The sequence below is a fragment of the Lissotriton helveticus genome, chromosome 6 (genome assembly GCF_964261635.1).
Source record: "Lissotriton helveticus chromosome 6, aLisHel1.1, whole genome shotgun sequence".
Taxonomy (NCBI): Eukaryota; Metazoa; Chordata; class Amphibia; order Caudata; family Salamandridae; genus Lissotriton; species Lissotriton helveticus.
The window spans coordinates 59422386-59428172 of NC_136067.1; positions in this window are offsets into that span (position 1 = coordinate 59422386).

Genomic DNA, 5787 nt, shown 5'->3' on the forward strand with positions numbered 1-5787 from the left:
AGCACCATCTTTTGAATTATGGAAAAGGAAATTAATGAACATATATGAATTAGAATGGAACTTATTTGCTTTAAAAGGGACAAGGAAAAAAAGGATTGGAATTTTGATATGGGGTGTACTTAAAGATTACTTAGAGAATTAGAATCTCTTTATGACTAGGTTATGTGTCTTGTAATGTAATGAATTAATACATTGGATTTAACTGCTTATTTAAATTGTTAATGTTATCTCCGGCTCTAATCTTCGAGTATCGTAAGTTATAAAATGTATTTGTAATTTTTTTCTTTTTGTTTTTGTCTGATCCCCTGTTGGCAATAAAAAAAAAAAATTAAAAAAAAGTTTCTCCTTATTTTCTTGTTCTACGCACATGGTTTCTCTCCTTAATTGTCGCCAGTGTTGGAAACGATGTATGGGTCTTGTAGGTAAATAGTCCAGTAGCTAGTAGAGTAAATTATGAGAGGTGGTTTATTAAAACTGAGTTACAGTCAGTTCCAAGTAACTGGTACGATGGTAAGTAAACTGTTAAGTAAGCCCCAACAGGAGCAGCATCCATACTGCTCAGCCTACTCACTCCAACTGTTCACTCATCCAAGCACAAACGCTCTCAACATTTTAAATGACCTCACACACTGGCTGAGCAGCAAGGAGCAGAGCACTATGGAAGAATTCATTGCAGAATACAGGATTCAAAATGCAGGATCCTACTCATCAACATCCTACGCATACACAAAACCAGATCAGTAGGACGAGTATTGTCCTACATCATTTCTACAGCATGGCACAACCTCCCTCTCCACATCAGAGCCTCCTTCTCTCTTCCTGAATTTCGCAAGAAGCTTAAAACCTGGCTTTTCAATTAACCAACCTACCTAGGCAGCACTAGGCACACACTCTTGCTCAGGACCAGGATACCCTCACGTGTATAAATAGACATAGCATATCATAACATATAATGGTATAATTGTATCCTAAATATAAAATTTGTCTGCAGAAACATTTTTGGTGTATCTCCCAAAGGTTGTAGAGTATACACAATTTTGTAAACTTACCAAAATAGTACAGAGAAATGTTCATACCACTCTCTAAGCAGAGTTTTAACTGGAGAGTATCAGAGACCATGCACAAAAAGTTGTATGTCATAATATCATATATGATGTAAATATTGAATCTTAAATATTGTTCTAAAAAATATTGTCCCATTTTGTGTAGATTTTCTATTAATATCTCCAATGAGGTGTTATTTTTGTGAACGATATGTGGAACACAATGTTTATGTTATAGTACATTCGGATTATGATATTCTGGACCACACCGCACAATGGACTCATAGGCAGGCACGGCCCGTGCCGGGCGCTATACTGGGGCGGTGACGTCAGGCAGGGGAGGGTCAGGGTGGGGGGTTGTAAAATGCGGGATATGGACCATTAGAGGTAAGTACCGAAAAAAGTAAAGTAAATAAAACAAATTTCGTTGCCCACACTGCATCGCCAAATGTGATGCAGCATGGGCAACGAAATTCGTCACCGCCCCAGTATAACGCCCGGCATGGGCCGCGCCTGCTCATAGGGAGGGGAAGTGAGAGTGCGCAATAAAAGGTAATTCAACTGCAATCATGTACAACAATAATCGAAGCTCAGGGGGGGGTGAACAAGCTGAGATCATATAATATGCATGGACTCGAGTAGTATCACAATTCATGAACAGTGTCAGTGAAGTACCTGATAATGGAGATCTTGTTGAAAGACCCTGTAGTAATTGTACAGTGGATGGGTATATTTTTGCTGCCAGCCTCTAGTGCACATATGTTATCTTTAATGAAAAACATATATTTCTCAAAGCTTTGAATGGGTTCAAGGATGGACACCTGTGAATGTGCATAGACTTAAGTCTTACAAGCGATTGAACTAAGTGTGTGACAACAGTGACCCTATTGAGCCAGCAGGACTGGAAAAAAGGAGGAAAGAAAAGAGGGAAACCCACATTTCTCAGTGAAGACACAAAGAACCGTACTAGTTTATATATTACTTGAACTGAGAGGACTTCTTTATGAATAGACTCTCAATACCTCAGTAAGCAAAGACCCCTGACCCTCAAAGACTGATCATTCAATAGAAGATACATGGGGGATTGCTGGGAATAATGAGCCTCTACATCCATGCTTCCTTATTGTAACTACCCACTGCTGGTGCTCTTGCATGGGTGGCAGGGTGTCCTCTTGTCTAGAATAGACATGCACTGTGAGTGAGATCCCTGGCACCATGTGATCAATCTCTTGGAGGTCACAAACCCAGGTTAACTTGGATAACTCCATAAGAGAGACTTATTATATAGGCCCCTCTGTCCAATTCAGGCTGTTAAGGAAGACACTCACCTGTACCTTTGCTCTTAATGACGATGAGCGAACCCCAATCCTATCAAAAACTCCCCAAGAGTCAAAATGTCTATACACTGCCTCCTGAGAAGTTCCCAAAGGGAAAGGGGGAATGGGAATTAAAAGAGAGAGAGAGAGAGAGAGAGTCCTCTTGATGTGCTGGGTAGCTTTAATTTCAGGAACTTCTCTTATTTTCTGGATGAAGGGAGATCACGTCTGGAAACCACAATTCGTGATCTGAGGAAGATTACAATTATACAGGTAAGTAAACAATCAGTGGCGCACAAACCAAGCATTAAGATTAAAACAAATATCAATCATGAATTCTCATATACCTAGGGTAAGGAATCTGTATACTCTCTTATAATGGTTGCACTATGTTGAACTGCCTTTTGATTCTTGCCTAAAGTGCTGTAAAAAGACTAAATTTGTAAACAAAATCTAAAGAATGCCTAAAACCTTCAGAAACAAATCACCTCTTATCAATATACATGTGACAACTAATATTGTCCTCAAAGATGCAGGGGTTCCAGTATTTAGAACAACAAAGTCTTTTTGAATTGCACAGGGTTTTTCTTTGTCTTTGTTTTGTTCCTTTCTGAATCTTTTATTTGCGCAGAAATTGTCACCTTCTCTTGGATTGTTTTCTCCAAGATTGAACAACTTGCATAAATACTGTTTCCAACAATGTTCAAGAATCACCTTCGATTCTCAGATTAGATACTGTTTCCAACAATGTTCAAAAATTAACTTTGATTCTCAAATTAAATACTGTTTCCAACAATGTCCAAGAATAATCTTCGATTTTTATTAAATTAGTCTTTTGATTATCACCAGAAAAATAAGCGGAAAGGAACTCACCGGATTTCTGCTTTTAACAATGACTTCTTCTTGAAGTACTTATCTGTTTTGTTATTTCTTGTCTTTTCAGAATAGCTGGCTCGAACGTCGAGTGAACCGGAAGTCGTATCCGGAGAGGAAGTCTACAGGTTGACGTTTCCGGGAGTCCGTCGGGTGAACTGGAGAGATTGGAGCCAAGCGGGAACAAGAAGACCCCTGAATCACCGCCACTCAAAGCGGCCTCAGAAATGCGCTGGAGGAGGCGCCTGGATTCAGGGAAGAGGCACAGGTACGATCGCTGTCTCTATTTCGCTGACGAGGCCAAGCGCGTGTTCAGGGATGCGAGCAGCTTAACTGCATGCGTGCGGCGGCTATTTTCGCGCTACGCAGCTTTTTTCGCTGAGCTCGTCATGAGCGTGCGAGCGGCACAACTCATGACGAGCTCAGCTCGTCATGAGCGCTGAAGGGGTTAAATAATCTTAGCCGCTCGTGTCAACCGATTAGAGAAACGCTTTGCGTGTTGACTGTTTACACGTGACAGCGTGCCTTCAGCTCTCAAAATAATTATGCTGCTCGAGAGCAAATGTTCAAATAGCTTTTGTTCAGGATTTTCAAACCACTACGTGTTACTCCTAATTCAAACATTTTGACAATTTAATTAACAAGTTTTTTCAAGTATATTTTAACATAAGTGTTTTCCCTCAATGTATTTGTGACAAGAGTTACAATTATTTTTTGAGCAACCAAACCAGTGAAACTAATCTGAAATCCTGTCTGAGACCTGGGTATGGGTGCCCATGGCACAGGCTGTCCTCCTAAAATCTGGCATTTTACCTACTGGGCTATCTTCTCCCAATGTAAGGGACATTTAAGTTTTTGGGGCGAGATTTGACAAGCATCATTCCTTTATGAATGTCAAGTCTTTTAAGACACAGTACTCACTGCCATGCATGCAGATCTTCAAGGTTAGGGAAATTTGGATAACTTTAAGACTAGTCCAGCCAGCTGTCAGCTTTATTTCTCAGCCCTCTGGCTGGAATTGAATTTGAATTTTTAGTTATTTATAGAGCGCACATTCACTGAGCAGTTTCTTGGCGCTATAGGATTTCAGTGCCGAGGGAAGCATCGGGGACTAAGGGCTGAAAGCCTGTTGGAACAGAAAGGTCTTAAGAGCCTTACGAAACTCCAAGTAGGAGGGGGAGGATCTGAAAGGGAGGGGCAGGGTGTTCCAGAAAGTAGGTGCGAGTACCGAAAATTTCTGGCCACCGGATCGTTTTTTCTTAAACCGGGGGATGACTAGCAGGGACTTGACAGAGGAACGTAGGTCTCTGGCAGGGCAGTAATTGATGACGGCGGAATTAATAAACGCAGGGGCAGTGCCCGCCCGGGCTTGAAAGGTGAGGCAGCCAAGTTTGAAAAGGGCTCTTTGTTAGATCGGTAGCCAATGAAGGGCAATGAGAAGGGGGGAGGAGTGATGGTATTTCGGTAGGCCATGCACCAGACGAGCTACCTGGTTCTGCACCGTCTGAAGACGTTGAAGTGCATAAGCGGGGGCACCATTGTAAATGATGTTCCCGTAATCGATCTTAGATAAGACCATGGCCATAACAATCAGTTTGAGTGCTGAGGGGGAGAAGAACCGGGATACTTTCCTGATGATACGTAAAGTAAAAAAACAGGAGGAAACAACAGAGCTAATGTGGGTGTGAAGTGTCAAGTGGTGATTGAGCATAATTCCAAGGGTCTTAACAGAGTGAGAAGGGGTGGGAGGGGGACCAAAGGAAGGGGGCCAGAACGAGGGTGACCAGGGATTGCCGCCGCCTCCAGTCAAAATCAGCTCTGTTTTATCCGGGTTGAGTTTGAGATGGTTTGCATTCATCCAAGCCCGGATAAACAGCAAGATAGACTGGAAGCGGGGGGCTCCTAATGATGGGGCAGAAAAATCAAAAATGAGTTGGAGGTCGTCAGCATAGTTGTAAACTGTGACCTCCATTTGTTGAAGTGCAAAAATAAGAGGAAAGATATAAAGGTTAAATAAAAGAGGGGAGAGAGAAGAGCCCTGGGGGACACCGCATTTCACCCTGCTAGGTGGGGCCGAAAATTCGGCAAGATGGACCGCCTGAGTGCGCCCCTCCAGGAAGGATCCTATCCAGGTGAGAGCCTGGTCCCCTATGCCCGCCGCCCTGACACGGGAAAGAAGGATGGAATGGTCTACCGTGTCAAAGGCGGCGGACAGATCGAGGAGGACCAGGGCCTGGGGGTTGTTGGTGTCGAGACCCTCCCTGAGTTGGTCCATAACTGAGATGACCACCTTCTCATTGGAATGTCGGGGACGGAAGCCCGCCTGGCAGGGTGCGAGGTAGTTGCTGCTCTCTATAAAGGAGCTAAGTACCTGGGTGACGTGGAACTCTGCTACTTTTCCCAGATAAGGAAGGAGGGATATGGGGCGGTAATTTGCAGGAAGAGAAGGGTCAGCTCCTGGTTTTTTTAATATTTGGAGAATTATGGCAGTCTTAAAAGGGGCCAGAACGATGCCAGAGGTAAAACAGTTGTTCAAGAGAGCAATGGCGGGGGAA